The 20,057-nt window shown below is 31.4% G+C and overlaps 1 protein-coding gene across 42 annotated transcripts in view; it reads left to right on the forward strand.

The window, feature by feature from the left end:
- LOC127730155 (uncharacterized) overlaps positions 1-20,057 on the forward strand; it is a 242,776-nt gene that overhangs the window by 106,224 nt on the left and 116,495 nt on the right. The gene's annotated exons all lie outside the window — the stretch shown is intronic.

Below are 20,057 nucleotides of genomic sequence, written 5' to 3' on the forward strand. Positions count from 1 at the left end.
CTCATTCCGATTCCTTCGGGCATTAGAATAAACACTACCAGTAGTGCATCTTCCATTCTGAGGGCAATGAAGCAACTGCCTTGCTAGAGTTTTTACCAAGACGACCTTAAAGACTACCTGAAAGATGATCTAAGGACATCATGTTTATTCATCCCCTGTAAGATGCAAGAGAGGCGAAAGATACCAAAGGGACATTTTTACTCATATGTCAAAAATACACTGACAACGTAATTGCAAAAAAAAAGCCCAAAAGACAAACAACAGTTTGCAAAACACAACACAGAAAACTAAATACTGAGCAACAAGAACCCTACCAAAAATAAGGGTGATCTCAAGTGCTCGTGAACGGTAAGCAGATCCTACTCCACATGTGGCACCCTTCGTTTTGGTCATGTAAGTACAAAGCCTGTGATAAGTCTAATTCGGTAGGTCACATTCGTAGAAAAAGAAGACGGGATTGTGGTTACAACGATTAGGACAAATCCGTCGTCATCTGTGAAACAGATATTCAATAACGGTCAACCAACTCGTGATGGCATCCGTAAAATTTTCGAAGGAATCAGTTTAACTTCGCAACTTGGAACTCTTATTTTGATAGCTTTCTGGTGAGCAGCAAACCTCTATCAACGAAATCATGATAGGAAACACAAGCCCTGGAATATCGTATCAACTTGGAGATATATACTCCATATGCAGGCGCTGCTGGAATGCTGCTTCATAGAAATCGAAAATTCACATTTGGGAAGCTGAAATTATCGATTTAGTCGGACGGTTTTGTTCTCAATCGCCCTTCAATGTCAATTTCTATATGTAAGTCAAGATATGAGGCAGACTAAACTGTATCTATTATATCCTTTCTTTCAAGTTCGATGGGATAAATGCGTTCAACATTGTCACCAAACTTTGAGTTATTTAGTGAGAGGACATCATCTTTCTAGCGGAAAGTAAAGTTAAAGATTAATGCTAGATTCTTTTCATTCTTCCTAAGAAGCTCCTGTATAAAGTCAGCCTCATATGAATAAAGGAACAAGTGGGCAAGAAGAGGAGCACAGTTGGTTTCCATGGGAATGCCGATTGATTGATAAAAAACACGTCCTCCAAACGTAGCACATATGTTGTCAATCAAGATATCAAGCATCTTGACAAATTTAGTTTCAGAGAATTATGTTTGTTTGAATCAAAGTGATTTTGTACACAAAGTAAGATTTATCCGTCCCTTAGACAAGATACTTGTTAATGCAACATATCAAACTATATACCAATAACTGACTCTTTTCAAGAAAATGGATGTACAAACAAAAACAGTACTTTTCCTTGAACAACTTAAGAAAATGAAATGCTGGTGCATTATTTAACAAGCTAGCAACATAACAACACACAACAACAGATCTTTTTGTTTATATATTCTCATAATAAAAAAAATAATATAAATTTTTATAATTTACCAGTGTTTTAATCTGATTAAAATTCAGATATATTGTAATTCGTTTACTTGTCGATGAGCAAAGTGGAATCACAGATCTATATTTTGATTAGATATCAAGCTTCATAGTGTTTGAGGAGGGGGGGGGGGGTGAAGATTTGCTTTCTGAGTTTTCCATCGATGCATATTGTTTGCCCGAATAGAATTAATGACTAAGCTACTTAGGAAGTTCGGTATTTTTGTTATTTTTACTTTTTTCTACGCATTTACGACTTGCACATTTCACAAGTCAAACAAGAAAAACTTTACTGAGTTTTCATGGATAGAGATTCAGACAAATACAAGTTAATTTCTAACCTCGACCCAAAATACTGGGCGGAGGAAAATTAATCTCAATTCTGTAGCATAGTCAGTATCACACTCATCATATCAGGCAGCTGACTAATTTCTAACTTTAAAAGAATGTTATTATTATGGAAATTGTCAGTAAAGGCCGTCAACCAAGGAAAGAGTTTTTTACTTGCATAAACAATTTTTCAACAATATTTAGACGTTAATCAATTGATTACACAAATTCAAATTAAAGAAAATCTTTTTGATACTACGATGATATGGAAACAGGAAAGCAGAATGATGCTGACGTAGAAAAGTACACTTTTTGTGCTATTCAATGTAAAAGAGTTTCACAATATGCCTCATCCCACACAAAATGGCGGGAAGTTGAAGTGTTTCATATTTACTACTATCCTATGTGATATATTAAAAAAGAACCGCTTACGCTATTATATGAAAACAGACAATTTTTTTTCGGATGCTTTCTCTTTAAAGTGTTTTACTTTTTTCTGATAAAGAGTTGAAAACATGAAAATGTTTGAGACTCTATAAAGAAATAGTGTCACTTGGGTTCCCATATTTTGATTTTCTATATAAATGTGTGGCGATGTAGTATAATTGACATTGAGACAATTATCCACCGCAAGAATTATAGGTCACCATATGGTTTACAACAATAGGGTCTTTTTTCAAATAAATTTTCAAATGAATTGACAGAATGACTTATAATTACTTACATCAGCATCATTTGGACTCTGTTGGATAGCTGTCTTATTGGCAATAATACCACATCTTCTTATTTTAATATTCCTAAACAGCACATAGTATTCTTAATAATTTATTTAACTGTCTGTCTATATGGCTTATATTTTATTATATTTAAATATGTTAACAATAGTCATAAAACAATAGTGAAATTAGAATATATATTAGTCAACAAAAGAAACTATACAAGGCAATGTATTTTCCATATATAAGGAAGTTGGATACACTCTGCCAAGATTAATAATTGCTCAATTGGTCTAATATTTGCAGAGTGTTATTTTCTTATCAAAACCATTGATTTAAGGCAAATACGCGAATTTTTTTTTTTGCAATTTTTGTTATCTCAAAAATCGCTATTAGAACTTAAAACTTTTAACTTAAACATGGTCTGTTCAAAATTTTGAATGCCTTTGCAGATATTTGAATACTTAATTCTCATCTTCGAAATTAAGTGCCGACTTTTGTCATCATTTTCCGCAAAATAAATTTGACCCATGTGTTCAATAACACGGTATTTTCTCACTTTACTATTTGGTCAGATTCTTTTAATCATATGTATTTGCTTTGCAAATGAATGTTTTTCATTGGATAATTTAACAGTTTTTCCTAATTATCATGTTTTATGATAAATTGGAGTTCAAACTTGTGTATCGTTACTTTTGTTGACTAGTATATTTATCAGAAGTAAATTGATAGGATCAGAGTAAATTTACCTGGACACTTCAACTTATGTAAATAGGTATAATATATAGTTCATTCAAGTTAAAAGTTAAATTTGTATAACAGAGGTCAGGTATACTAATCACTATTATTTCAATATTGACCGATTGAATGCATACTATAACCAACAGCTGTATTGACTATCAGAAACACTTTCCCCCAAAATTATTCATTTTCACTCTATGTCGATATAATTTTATTTGATTATTGAAGACAATTTTTGCAGAAAGCATACGTACCTTATACCTAAAATAATAAGTCAGATACCAGAACTTTATTGAAATTATGTAGATAAATATGAATATAGTATTATGAATACTTAAATATAATTGAGTATATTTGACTTTTTTTTTTATTCTTATGATAAATTCTTTACGTAATACTGATTCATCCAATAGTTTTGTATGCCCTGACAGCAAAGCATAGGGATCAGTTCTGTTGTCTAGTGTAGTTGTTTTCAAACATTTCACTTTGTTTACCTGCAACTCCTTGAAAGTGACTGTCAGATTTATATTCTAGTTTTTGATTTAAGCGGTTTAAATTGTTGCCAATACCAATACGTGGACATTTCTGCTTATTTAATGTGGACATGACATCAAACAATGTTTAATTCTCCTTCCACAAATTTCAACAGTATAAAATACAGGAAGACTTTCTTTATGCTAACTTTTTATCTCGCTAACGACGAGAGTTGTGGAAGCGAGATGCAGAGATCCTACATTCTATTGTCATTTGCGTTGTGAGCGTCAAAATTTAGGTTCAATCTGTGGTTAACGTTTTTATAAGACATCAAGAACTTTGTCAAACCTTCATGGAATTTTTTAAAACTTTTTAATGAATAACTTCTAAATCCAAATTTGGAAAATATTTTAATTTTTTAATTTTTCAGTATTTCACTAATAGATGGAGTATTTTGCAGTTAACTATTGCAAACAGTTTGGGGATAAATCGTATAGACATTAACATCTGTGTTCAACCTTCATCGAATGTAACGAAACTTAATAGAGCATCTTAATGATCAAGAAATAGCATCTGAAGAAAAACGTGTAATTGTCTCCCGTATTTTATTGACAAAAGGTATTAAAAGAGGGGCGAAAGATATCAAAGGGACATTCAAACTCATAAGTTGAAAATAAACTGACAACGCCATGGCTAAAAAAGAACAAGACAAACAGACAAACAACAGTACACAAAACACAACATTGAAGACTAAAGACTGAGCAATATGATTAAGTTTTTTGCAGTCGACATTACATTTGTACACTGACAGCAGTTATCATATGTGAGACAAGGAGTTCTACTAACCCCTTTAGGAATATTTTTTAAATTGTTGATCAAAGGTGCAATATTCTAAAAGATTTTCTGTACTTATTATTATTGTAATTATTATTGTATTTGTATTTCATTGAATTATCTAAAATGATTTTAGGGTTTTGTACAGTGAAAACAATTTTGAATGGATTCCTTACAACTCTCGTCTGTCTAGTAATGTGTTTGGTGAAGAGTTTGATAGGACTGGTTCAGAAACCAATATTACTTTTGATCCTGTGATTGAGGTAAATAGAAAGATCTGTGCAATTTTTGTACAAATTCATTGATAGCTACATTTATATTTTCAATACCTTTACTCATTTTAGGATTTTATTATGCGATATTTTTTAGTTTATTGTTTCTGGACATTTTAAGATATGTTATAAATTATTTAGGATATCTTATGAATGATATTTAATATCGTTTATGACATATATCGTATAAACTTTATAAGATATATAAGGAACTCTTTCTCATATTATTCACTTTTAATAAAATATCTAACCATAATAGAATATATATGATATTTTATAGATTTGTATTTAAGTTTTACCCTTGCCCGTCTGTTTGTCCTTCCATCCGTTCGTACGTCCGTACATCTCAAAATTAGTTTCCGTTCTCTATCTTTAGTTTGCCTCAACTAAATGTTATGAAACTTATACACAATGCTTAATATTACCAAACACAGATTTAATTTGAATTTGGATGGCGTCACTTTCAACGTTCTCGGGTTATGTACCTTTATAAATAGATAAATTGCTAAATTTGCCGTTTCCGCACTCTAACTTTAGTTTGCCTCAACTAAATGTTATAAAACTTATGCACAATGCTTATTACCACCAAACACAGATCAAGTTTGAATTTGGGTGGCGTCACCTTCGCCGTTCTTGAGTTACATTTTTCATTTATTTATGATACTTTTTACACCATACATATTTAATTATTTCATGAAGTCTATAAAATATCTAGCAAAGATATGAAAGCATATTTGTTGAAAGATTATAAACAGCGAATATACACTTTCGGAGCAGTATAAAAATTGTACCAAGAGCCTATAGATAGTTTTATGTATATCAAGGGTCCGAATAAAGTATCTCTCAATACATGTGAAAGTTTGGGAGCATCTGTCAGCAGTTTCAACTTCTTACTTGTTTAAAAAAGTTAAATCATAAAATAAAAAGATATCTAATAGATTCTATTAGATATCTTAAAATTAATTTTATTATAAGATATTGTTTATTTTAATACAATATCTTATATAACTTTTATTTATTAAGTGTTCAGGATATCTCACATGATTTATAAGCTATTTTATTTAAATTAATAAGATAATTATTAACTTCATCGTGTGGTAATATGGGGTTGCAGGTTTAATTTGATAATACGAAATAGAGATAATTTTGAAGAATCTCAGTCTGTATTTGAAATTCTTGAAGGTTTCCATTATGTATTTTTGAAATTTTGCAACATTAAGTTTTACAGGAAACCAACTGTTTGTTGAATTTTCCTGAGATTAATTTTTTCAAACATTTATTGGGTATAGTGACCAGTCATCCAAGATGTTTTTTTTTTGGTTTGTAAACAAATGAAACATTTTCTATGAATGTTAATACTTGATATCTTTTTGTACCCCACCGTTCTTGCTTTAGGGGATAAAGTTTTCTTCCTTCCGACCGTTCGTCTGAAGCATTTCAATATGCAGAAATGGTCTTGTGGAAACTATGCATACTTGATTGAAATATTTGTCATCAAATTCTCAAACCTTATTTTATTTTCGATTTGATTTAAGGAATTATGGCACTTTGACCATTCTTTGGACTATTGAAACGTGTTGTAACAAAATGACACATTTTGAACGCAACTCCTCTGAGGCCTTTTTTTCAGAAAGCTCTTATATTTGGCTAGATTGCTTGTTATCATATTTGGTTGACATATTGAAATATTATTATTTTGATTCGATCAATCTTACGGGAGTCATTGGACTTTCACCATTTTTTGGACTATCGTACCACCTTTTGAAGCAACATATCTGACAAGTACAAAAAAAATCTCTCATACTCTTCGGATGGTTTAATTACCAAACGTGACTTATTCCCGATTGTGACTGTTTTGCTGAGTGTGAAACCGCATTGCTATAAGACGTGTCACGGTACTTTTCTTTCCCAAATTCATGTATTTAATTTTTATGTTATATTTGTTATTCTCGTCGGATTTTATCAAATGTCTTAACGTCTTTTCTGTTATATTCGTGTGTTATGGTAAAAATAATTAATCACCCCCTTCATTTATTAGATTTTAGTTTGGTTCAACTAAATTTATACGATATATTTGGTTTACAGTTTGATTCAGAAGAAACACCGACATAGATAGATAATACAATTAATTATCTAATTACTTCCACAATTTGATATTAATAAGTATTGTCATTTTCATTGTTATTAATAAATGCAATGTCAGTATTACAATCTAATCTTGAATAAATCCTAATCCTATCTTATTTTTGGGAAATATTTTCACAAATTCAAATGTGACGTCACTTTGTGTGTTTTTTTTTTAGAATTTCAAATGTGACGTCACTTTGTGCGTTGAGGCTTTGGCTAACTCGGCTGGTTATTTTTAAGTGTTGGATTAAGTTGTTTTATGTAATGTATCCGTTTGTATTCTGTAGTTAGTCCCCACTTCGGTTTTATCATGTATATCTATTATAAAGTCATTTTATAAAATTTACTGTTTGCAAAATTATAAATTATTCTAAATAATAAGGATGTTCTTGTCCCAGGCAGAAAACCCTGGACGTGTTAGGAGAACTTTTTGGAAGTTTTGGTCCTCGGTGCTCTTCAGCTTTGTACTTGTTTTGGCTTTCAAACTTTTTTCATCTGAGCGTCACTGGTTGGTCTTGTGTGGACGAGACGCACGTCTGGCGTATTGAATTTTAAGCCTAGTACCTTTTGTTAGCTATTATTCGTGTGTTTCTTTGTTCTATATGTTCTCCTATTTATTTGTATTGTGGTCCTGTCATGTGATGTTGTCGTCAAGTCAGGAAAATGGCCATTGTTATATTATAGTTCGTTTCTGTGTGTGTTACATTTCAATGTTGTGTTTTTGTAGTGTCGTTGTTCTCCTCTTATATTTGATGCGTTTCCCTCAGTTTTAGTTTGTAACCCGGATTTGTTTTTATCTCTATCGATTTATGAGTTTCGAACAGCGGTATACTACTGTTGCCTTTATTCCCATCAAGTGGAGTTTATCATACTTTATCGTTATTTTGTTTCTACCTAATTAAGGAACATTTTTATACTTTTGTACTTCCAATGTATAATGGCACCATGTTTGGCCTTTTGAATGATGACACCTTGTGAATGCATCATAATCTCTATGTTGGATTGTATTGGACAACTTGATTACACAGAATTATTGTTAAGATACGTTCCCAATTTTGTCTCAAAATGTTCCTTTCATATATAGAAATCCAGTATAATGCATAGTCCTTCCTTTGTAGAAACACCAGATTACCTCGACGTGACAAGAACAACAGCAACAAAACAAAAGATATAAATACATTTTATAATGTAATCTGTGTTTCTGTTGTGCAACTCTATACTGTACATACAATTGTCTTCCTAATATAAACAGGGGAGGAAGACATTTATATCGGCCTAGCAATCTTGTTTTTGTTTTTTTAGTACACAATTGTTGCACTGTCATTATCATTACCAAAACACCATAGAACCTCAAACATTCTGTTCAGTAGGATATATAAGTTGATTGGAAAAATATTTGTTTCTTCAAAATTTGATAAATGCTTCATTTTTTTCACATATGTATCTTGTATAATTTTAGTTGTTTTCCCTCAACATTTCAGACAAGGTATATAATATTCAATCCTACAGACTTCTATGGACGTCCATCTTTGAAGGTGGAGCTATATGGTTGTCATTTGCAAGATGAAATAAAATCAGTTACCCAATTTTCCAAAGATGTTGAGGTATTGTACACCTATTTAGTAATGGCGAAATTGTCACGACATAGCTATGATATGTTAATTTTATGAATATTCATTGCAAAAAGAGTGATCATCAATTTTTGTTCTCTCTCCAATTTGAGCAGAGTCTTTGATCCTCGGAGTTATTTTCGTTTGTAGAAAGACTCGTGTGAATATTTACATTTATTAAATTTTTCATAATGATTGAATGATTTTGATTGATAGACAACACTATTATGTAGTTTTTTACAGTTATGTTCTTTTTTCCAATAAAATGCAACACCCATGATTGCACTTTCTCTACATTAATATTACGATAAGCAATGTGTAATGTCAAATAAATGTGTTTCAATCAATGTGCTGTGGATGCCATCCGTGAAAACAAAAATTAGCTCACGGTTGCAAAATTTTATCGAACCCCCAATCTGCATGACGTCTGATCATCGATATCAGTCACAGTTGCAAAGGATTATCGAACCCTGAATCCGTACTACGTCATGTTACTTGGAAAATATCTACTTGAATTACGTAATAAGGTGTATAGCATATGGATATGTCAATATCACACACTGTATCAACCCTCAAACAATATAATTCCTGGTGTCTCGGATTTATACAGATCATTAAAATATCAATGTTATAATTTATAATGCATCCTGCATTTGTCATAGTTGAAAATAATGATTAAATAGATAATTTCTCTTATTATAAATTTCTAATGATTAAGCAGTCTTTTTATGATGCCAATTTTGTCAGAAATGTGTTAAGAATGAGTCCAGTATGTACAGTGATTGAAACAAATGTCAGCCGAAAAAATGAAACTAGGAAAGGCAGCAGAAGGAAGACCAATTTCATGAGTACACAAAAAAACCCGTATAATTCAGGTTACGAATAAATTAAGGGCATTCAATTTATAAAGAAAATCCTTAGAATTTAAAAAAAATTAAAATTTGTAAACAGGTAATTTTTAATAATCACCATATCAATTATAATTCATATCAACACAAAAAAGCAATATATGTAGTCATCACTAAGTTTTGTGAAAAGGACTTGTTTCTTTCAAATGTTTTATATATATAAGATCTATACAGGGATATCTTTTTGTAGACAAACACAGCATGGATTCCAAGTCAAAGCCCAGTGATCATCAACAAAACAATTGAAATAAGGCCATCAGTAACCCTAGAAATACATGCAGGTGTATCTGTTATCTTTACAAAACCTGAAGCAGGAATACAGATATTTGGTAAATATAACAGTGCTTATACAATAGGTTTTGCTCTTTCACTATATCAATTCTCCTATTTGTTTTTTTTTTTTTAAGTTGCAGTTTGAATTCATCTCTGTACCTGATTAAGGTCATAACTAGTTTTCATTGCAGAGTTTTGCAATCTTTGGAAGAAATGCTCGGTACTTAGAAGCTAAAGAGGTCGTTTACTTAAACAGGAGTGATGTCAGACCAGTAATCGGCTCAGTGTAAAAAGGAAGTGGTTTTTTAATATCTATCAACGCTTGGGAATTGGCATTTAACGAGAATTAAAAAAAAAATGACAAAAGGCTGATCAACACGTTTTGCAACCTTTTTAACTTACATATTTACATTAAAGTTCGATCTTCATCCAAAAAGTGACGGTGAAACGACACTCAAGAAGTTCAAATACAGCTATTTTTACACACTTTCTAGTAAGTCATGTCATGTCATTTTATGATTTCTCATTACTATGGGTTGTGAAAGGGCAGAGTCTATTGCATCAGTTAATATATACAGAAGGTGTTCATTTCATACAAATTCTTATTTTTTATTGGCTGAAATAAGAACCATTTGAACATGTCATGTGCTTTCCCTTTATATAGAATTAAAGCAACCCAGTATAAAACTATAAAGCAACCCAGTATAGAACTATTAGCTATGCTTACCTAATTAATCAACGTTTTTTTTTCTTTGTTCTTGTAATAAGTGCACACGATTTTTTTTTAAATAGATCAAAGACTCAAATGGCCGGGTTGCGCAAATTGTTTCTTAAACAATTGAGAACTTTCCTTAGTTTTGAAAATTGTGAGGAAATTCCTCCAAAATTATATAAAAGTAGGTGCACATCTTCACCATATCTGCAATCTTCCCTGTGAAGTTTCAGGGATCTGGGTTGAAAATTTAAGGAAAAGTTGATTATACAAACAAGATACCTACTTTCAGTTGAGCTTCCCGTCTACCCCCTCCCCCCCCCCCCCCTCCGTCCGCTTAATAAAAAAAAGAAGGTGTTGCATGATTGCCAAAAAAAAACCAACTCTCCACCAGAGACCAAATGACGTAGAAGTTAACAATTATAGTCACCATACGGCCTCCAACAAAGAGCAAAACACATTCCGCATAGTAACATATAAAAGGCCCCAAAATGACAAATATATAGAAAAAAAATTTACAAGAAAATAAAAGGCATGATTTATGTACACAACAAATATGATATACAACAACAATTAATCGAAAACCGTGGAATTACATGCTTCTGAATCGGGATAGGCCCATACAGAATATGACTGGGTTAAACATGTTTACGTTGGCCACTCTTTTTTATGGAACAAAGCAGGACCAACTATTTCAATTTGTCTTTTAGTTTGGAAAGGGGAATACTTGTGTAAAGTGTAGAAAAGTCAAATGATTTAGTACTATTACAAGATGAAAGAGTTTTAGATTGTACATGTATGTACTCTAAAAGATCTTTGTTTTCTAATAGGTTTTCTACAGGAACAGACAAACTTTCAGACCAAACCTTTATATATATGAAAAAAAGTAAAATAACAAAAATACCGAACTCCAAGGAAAATTCAAAACGGAAAATCCCTTATTAAATGGCAAAATTAAAAGCTCAAACTTTTCTAACGAATGGAAAGCAACTGTCATATTCCTGACTTGGTACAGGAATTTCCTTATGTAGAAAAATGGTGGATTAAACCTGGTAATATAGCTAGCTAAACCTCTCACTCTGTATGACAGTGGATTTCGTTCATTGAAATCCAAAACATCACCACAGACACGGGCATAGCGAACGAGTTGGGATACATAAAATAAGTAAGATGGTGTCAAAGGAAAATCATCGTCCAAAAAAAGAAAATAACCAAATGGGAACGAAAAATCGTCCCTTTTTAAATTTTGGTGAAGAGTTTACCGTATAAAACTAAAATATCTAAATCTAGGAAAGAACAGTCATTACTTTTTATATTTGATTCATTTAAAGTAAAATCCTTTTGGTAAAATTCGGCAGTATACTAAGAGAACTTTTAGTTATTCAACGAAAAAATATCATCAAGATAACGGTTAGTATTGATAAATTAATCAATTAAATGGAAATTAGACAGGTATTGACTAATTTTTGGCCTAAAACTGTCATTTGTAACAGTAGAAGAACAAGTCTGCTTTTAAAGTATGTTGTCAAAGTAAAATATTAAAGCTTTAATTATCTCATCACACACGTCAAGTAAGTATATCAAGCATACAAGTATTAACTTGCTCATGACAAAAGAACTCTTTATATATGTTGCAGCAAATGAATTAATTAGCAACGCTTTATTAAACGACCATTTAATTAGATAAGAAAACCTTTGTTTGATATAATTGTGCTGAAGTCTAGTGTAAAGAGATAAAAAGTCAAAACTGTCAACAAAATTAAAAGGACCACCAAAGGCACATTATTTATCTAAACATTTAACAATTTTTTTACACTCTAAAAATAATTAATTCCACTTTTTTCATATGCTTTATATCATACGTTAGTTATAAGTTCTATTATGGAAGTTAAGGAACTAGTTATAAGCACTACACGATTAGTTGTAGAACACTTACAAGAGGACGAGATGAAACGATATTTTACGGTTTTTTGTAGTTAAGGTAACCAATACATAGTGTGGACCTTCAAATGTTCAAAAGAAGCATCAAGTTGAGATGTTATAATGATATGATTGTTTACTTTATGACTCTCTATAGAGCGCACGGACCTTAATGTAGGAGAATTTATAATTTCATTCTTAGGAACCTCCATGTAGTATTAAAAATCATTCAAACGCCCAATTGTTGGCGGCTTTGTCGGCAAGTACAAACACTAATCGCGAGTACTTGAAGTTTGGCCAACCCGGCCAAAATTGCAAATTTTATTAATTTAACAAACCCATCTGACTTAGGACATAAAGTTTCGGTGAAGGACGATAAACACGCCCATTAACATCAATTTGAAAAAAAAATAGTGTTGACCATTTTTGATAATAATTGATATATATATATAACAATAACTAATTATTCCTGTGAAAACTATATATGTATAATAATGATTGATATTTGATAAATATCTGACGAGCTAGCTACTTTAAAATTGGCATTTTCATATCCCATTTTCAACAATATGACTTAATATATGCTTTTATCTCACTAGACAATTTTTCGAACTTTTACTTTCCAATTAAAAATTTGAATGATATATATTTTTTTTTTATTTTCGAAATATATAAACATAAGAATGGAATGCTGTGTTTTTGAAAATTGATATGAAATGAAAGCAAGTGAACATCACATTTTTTTTCAGAAAGTGCTTCTCCACATCCGGCACAATGTGATGGTAACTTACTTGCATTGTGTACAAAAATAAGAAAAACAGCATCCAATTTTATACTGGAGAAACCTGTGATGGTCTCCTTCTCGATTTGAATGTAACAATTTAATATATTTTATGTGTTTTTAAGGCTCATTGATTACGAAAGGAATTCCAGGATTAACAGCAATGTTCAGTTCAGATTATCCTCTTACAAGCTTCAAGAACAAATGGAAAGGTCTAGAACTTAAACCAGGAGGTAATAATGCTAAAGTTTTAGCTGTCTTCAAAATTGTTGAAGATGGAATAAATTGTGGATGAAAAACTCTGCATTCCTATTGTTTATCTCTTACCATAGGACATAATAGCACTTCACAACTCACAGGTTGATCAGAATGAATGGAAACTGAATTAAGAATGTCATTTATGTTCCAAAACTAATATAATGGTAAATCAAACATCTTTGTATATGAATTATGTCTTTTGAAAAAAAAATCTCTTAATCTCTCTACTTACATGTGCCCTACTAATGAAGCCGCCATCGTCTGTCGTCGGGACTCTTCATTGTCCGTCGTGGTCCGTTAACTTTAACAGATTTTTTCTCCTTTGAAACAACTGGGTCACATTTAACCAAAGTTGGCCATAATCATTATTTGGGTATGGAGTTAAAAAAAGCTTTGTTTTAGGAACCCGCCAGCCAATCAACTCGGCTGACATGGCTCAAGAAAGAACACAGAGGTAAAATGCGAGTTTTGTTTACTATCCTGAAAACCGCTTTAGTTCTGACAAATCTGACACTATCAGAAATGGTCAAAATGTTGAGATGTACCTACTGTCCGTTTACATCAAATCTGTCAGACTACTTCTATATGAGTTATTGCTTTTAAGTAACGAATTTTACCAATTTTGTTAAGTTTTTGCCGAAAATCTTGAAAAATTAATAGATAGAGAGATACTTTAAAAAGAAAAACATGACCAAAACGACAAGATCTACAAGTAAGTCAACATGGACCAAATCATTAGTCGACTCCTTATAATAGTTATTGCCCTTTAATCACGATATTTACAAATGTTTTGCGATTTTACGTTTCATCTTGAAAACTAAAATAGATAGATTGAATCTTAATTAACAAAAAAAGTCAAAACAACAAGATCTGCAAATAAGTCAAATGGCAAAAATCGTCAGTGGACTACTTATAAGAGTTATTGCCCTTTAATGACGATTTTGACCAATTTGATGTGTTATTGCCTTTAATTTTGAATATTATTCCATAAAAGCAAAAATTATTAGCAAGACAAGATCTGCAAATAGGTCAGCATAGATGAAATTATCAGTTGTTATCTTATGGGAGGAATTGTCCTTAAATGACAAGTCTTAATCTCTTTGTGTTTTAAGCAAAGATTGTAAACGAAAGATAGAAACTAAACGGAATAAATGATGAGCAATACATGTTAACAAAAAAGCGGTTTTAGTCATGATTTATATTCTAGTCTAAAATGTTGGAGGGTGTCTATTGTTTAAGATGCTCATAGATCTAGGTGAGCGACACAGACTCTTTTGAGACTCTAGTTTTCAAATGCTTGAATATTTAGTATAATCAAATCATAAAAAGTTACATATTAAGTTTGATTTACTTTCCTGTTGTTCAATTTTTGCCTTTGGAAAAAAACTGTATCTATATCAATATAATATTGCTCTTTCCTCTATAATGTATGAATCAGCTAATTTGATACTAAAGGGATATCATCATAAGTTATAGATTAAGTTTGAGTTTCAATGCACTTGATCAATTTAGGATGGAGATTTTGTCCTTAGATATAGATAAAAAAAAACGTGTGCAAAATACGATATTTAATGTCATTTATATATTTTACTAAACAATTAATATTTATAAAGAAACAATGGACCTGCTTTTACTTTTCTCCAAACCTGGAAATGTGAAATATATATCATTGTTAATACTTTCAAAATGTTTTATTTTGTTTAATATCTTTAACATAGGTTAATCTGGGGTAAACGATGAGGCTGTCAACTGACTTAAAAAAAAAAATTTCGCGAAAATGGTATATAGCAATATTACTTACAGAAATTACAGATTAAGTTTGAGTTTCCTTCTAGTTGAGCAAATTTTGTAGACGATATGGCTTTAAGACATAGAAAATTACTTGAAATTATCAAATTTACAATGGACTTAAAATTGATTACTTACCGACCGTGCAAGACCCTCATGGGTAGCCAAGGTCGTTAAAAAACACCCTCGTCAATTACTTGGTGGTTTGGATTAGCCTACATCGTTGAAACTATCCACAACTTTTTAAAATGAATATTCTGAACGAATTTGTAATTAAGATGAAATTCCCAACTGCCTCAGTAACTACTCTTTCTCAGTATGAAATTGAAAATCCCTAGAAGTCTTTATTAATTGAAAGCAATCTTGTTCCATATGAGTTTATACAAATGTTCCTTCTGCTTATAAAACGAATTTGATTCATGACCTGGAAAATGATCTTTTGTCTAACTGTAATTCAGCTAAAACAGACAACCGATATAGAGTCGGCCCCGTTTTTCAGCTCACCTGGGCAATAAGGTCATCTAAGCTATTGCCATTACTTGGCGTCGGCCGTCGTTCATCGTCTTCGTAAATGTTTTCAAAGATCCTCTCCTCTGAAACTACTGAACCAACTTTAACCAAACTTGTGGAAAATAATTTGTAGGGCATCTTGTATAAGGTTTGTGGTCATTCAACAAGCATGGCTTAAAATAGAACATAAGGGTAAAACGCATTAATTGACCTTTATCTTGAAAAACTAAAGAAGATAGAAAAATTATGACAGGGGAAAATGCGCAGAATGTCAAGATAGATTAGAAGCAAGCAAAACGTCATATACAAATTTAACAAACATTGATAATATCTGAAACCATAGGAGGACTAAATAAGATGTTATGGTCCTTAAATGACGAATTTTGACAAAAAAACGTACAACAAATATACTCCAAGGTAAATTCAAAAAGGGGAAGTCCATAAATTTTGATGTGTTTGCCAATTATCTCAAGAACTATAACAGATAAATAAAAATTTAAAAAAAAGCAAAATGTTCAGCAATATACGATATACAAAAGAAAACAATGTGACCAAAACCATCGGATGAATCTTTTAAACGGAACTTATTGTCTTGAAATTAGGTTTTTTTGACGAATTTTCGTGATTTGGACACTTATCGTAAGAACCAGGAAATATAGATAAAAACTGTAAACATCAAAACTAATCAGTTATACAGAATATACAAAAAAGGTAATATAACTGCACCATTGAATGAATCTAAATATGAGTTGTAGCCCTAAAAAAAACATTTTTGTACTAATTTTTATGATTTTTCCAATGATCTTGTAAACTTAAATAGATAGATAGAAATTATGAATAGCAAACAATTATCAGCCATACAAGACCGACAAAGATGCCAATAAGGCTGAAACCATTGGATGACTCTTTAATGAGTTATTGTCCGAAAATAACATAATTTATTGCAATGAAGGTAAGAATTACTATCAAAATGGCATATACTAACCATTTTAGCAATTCATGCTCTAAGGAGCATCTTGCTATGATTATTGATCGAAATCTTTGGCTGCTCATATTTTGGTGCCAATGTTTTACTGATCGTGACATTGTTAAACAATTAGCACAGAATAATGAATGTGTATACTTAAAGTAGTGAGATGATGGAGCGATGATTATTTGGGTTTATTTTTTTAATATTTTCCATGTGTTCCAATCTGATAACTATAATACATGTAAAATATTTTATTTTATAGGTGAACTGTTATGTTCGTTTTCATGGTATTTTCTCTGCAGGAGCAATGTTTATTTACAACAACTGTAGTTGTAGTTGGGTAGATTGACCCAGTCTTATGAAATTTTAAGACAATGTTTGAATCATCTATGAATTTTTTTTTATTTATTTCGTCCATGAATGCCATTGAAATGACATAGTGTTATAAAAATACTCATTGTAAAAAAATCCATTGTAAAACAGTTATAGTGGATTTTTTTTGGTACACAAATTGTCATTCATGATTGAGCAAAATCTGACAAAATTAAGTAGTCAATGCAGGCTTTTTATTTCGTTTTTTGTCAATAAGTTTTTAAATGTTGTGATCTGAAATGTTATAGAATACGGTATAAAGTATTTGAAATATATTTTCAGCATTAATATTCAATTGGGTTGAAGATATGTTGAAGGTTAAGAGACCTTAAGTAGCTGTGAAAAAAATGTAAACCAAACTCTACTTGTGAACAATAAATTTACATAGCTACTCTTTATTATGCATCGTCCAGTGCCAATGTAAGTAAGGGTATTAACTCCTATCATTGGAATTTTCATTTGTTCTATAAAATCTAACTAGTAGTCAGTGTAAAATGCTGTTAGTTAAGTAGGAAAAATAGATTGTGTGTATAGTACCTATGTAAATTCTAAAAAGAGACACTTGTATTAAAATGTCGAAGGTCATATGGGGACGCATAATTGCCTACTTTTACTTCATTTGGTCTCTGGTTAGTAGTTGTCTACTGGTCAATATTGCCGTATCTCCTATTTTTATAATACCTATTTTAGGAATTCATCTTATTTCAGGTACTTTGAATATTTCACATTCAGTTATACGACAAGGAGATATATGTGTACAAGGAATCAGTGAAGACATGGATATAAATTTTGGCACTTTCTATTCATGTAATACTGCATTGAGAGTTAGTGAAGGTATTAATTTAACTGTAAGAAACGAAGAGTCTATTCCAGAAACAGCGTTTAAAATCAGAAACTCAGAATTTATCTACAATCAATATGGAATACAATTTCTAGGAACGATTGAAAATCCATCGCTCTTCATAAAAAAATGTAATATAAGTCTTAATTCTGGATATGGGATACAGATTGGTAATTGGTACAACAGAGCATTAAGTGATGTTTTATCACGTCTTTATATAGACATGTCTTCTTTTGAACGTAACTCCAATAATGGTATATATTCAGGTTCAACGGGCCTTGCTAGTATTTTTGTTAATAACACCGTCATTAAAGGCCATACTGGATCAATTGGAATTTATTCCTATCGAAGGTATGCAAGCTCTTACACAGAAAATATGACTATTATGAACTCCGAGTTATCTAACAATAGACAACAATCAGTGTATATGTACTGTTATTCTTGTTTCTATTCTGTCCTTAAGGTTATCAACACAACATTTGGAAGTAACTTTCACCGATCTGTTGATGTCTATCATTCAGGGCAGGTAAGCATTAGTATAATTGGCAACAGTTTCCATAACTGTCTTGGCAGCTCTCCAGTATTAGGACTCACTAAACTAGGACACAAATCAGATTTGGAGGTAATTGATAATACATTCAGGAACTCGTATGCTGTAATATCCGTTAATGGACCGGACAGTATTATGCCAATCAATATCCAAGGAAATGTATTTGTGAACAACACCCAAGTGTCAAGTAATAGCAAAACTTCCTTTATTACAATATCTAATGCTAGATTGAATTTTACCAGAAATATTGTGGAAAGTTGCGTGATGTTTTCTCTTATAGACATTAAAGATGGAGTTGAACACATTTTCTCTGAGAACAAATTTATTGACAACCTGTTTACGCCATGTTACATCAAGGTTGAAAGTAAATTCAACAGAACTCATACAATTTCAGCCAGTTATAATTTTTGGGGTCACACAGACACAGATACTATCAAGTCAAAGATTTGTGACTTTTTTGTTGACTCGAGAGCAGCACTGGTAACTGTAGATCAATTTTACATAGATGTCACAATGCTTTCAACACTTAACATATCTAATGCTTTTAAATTTATTCAACAATCAGACGAAAATGTATACATAGTTGAAGGTATTTTTGATAGTTCACTTCCCCTGCTTTTCCCAGAGGATAGTATATTTATTGTAAACAGAAGTATACTAATCACAGAAAATGGTGATGTACAGATATCCAAAGCATCCTTTAATTTCAGCGAGGACAGAGGAATAAGGAGTTATGGTATGCAATACAATTATTGATGTGGGTAGTTCTAATTTTTGTTTTAGCTAATCTGACCTAAAAGGCCATGTGAGCTTTTGCCATGCCTTCGAGACCGTTGTCCGTCCTCCGGTGTAAACTTTGTCAAAGATCTTCTACTCTGAAACCACTGGACTAATTCCAGCCAAACTTGTGCTGAATGATCCTTATGGCATCTAGTATAACGTTTCGTTTTTATTCTTGTCAATCAAGAAGTACGACTGACATGGCAAAAGTAGAACATAGGGGTAAAATGCGTCTTTTGGCATATATCTCAAAATATAAATCAGTTAAAGCAAAACTGATATGGATTAAAATGATTAGCATATTAAGATGTATCTGCCACAAAATTTTCAGACATATCAGACAACCCTATTTGGAGTTATTGTCCCTGAAATAATAAATTTCAAGAAATTTCTATGTTTTTAGGTATCATCTTGAAAACTTTTAGAGATAAATTGCAATTTTGAACAACAAAAATGGTCAACAATTTAAGATCTACAAAAAAATAAAATGACCAAAATGTAAATTGATCCATTATAAGAGTTATTGCCACTGAAAGACAATATTTATTAAGTTTTTTGCAGAAACTATGATAGGTACAGCTGAACTTTAAATGGTAAAGATATTTAGCAATGTTAGACCCACAAATAAATCAACATAACCGAAATTGTCAATCGACCTCTCATAAGACTGATTGCTCTCGAAAGAAGATTGCCCTACAACTAACATTGCTGGTATGGCTAAGAATAGAATAAATGGGTGAAATGCAAGTTTTGTCTGTTATCTTGAAAACCTTTACAGATATAGAAAAATTTGACAGGTGGGCAAAAGTGTTTGAATTATTACATGTTTTTTGCTAATTATCTACAAAAAA

The sequence above is a fragment of the Mytilus californianus genome, unplaced genomic scaffold, assembly GCF_021869535.1.
Source record: "Mytilus californianus isolate M0D057914Y unplaced genomic scaffold, xbMytCali1.0.p SCAF_2, whole genome shotgun sequence".
In the NCBI taxonomy this organism is placed as follows: domain Eukaryota; kingdom Metazoa; phylum Mollusca; class Bivalvia; order Mytilida; family Mytilidae; genus Mytilus; species Mytilus californianus.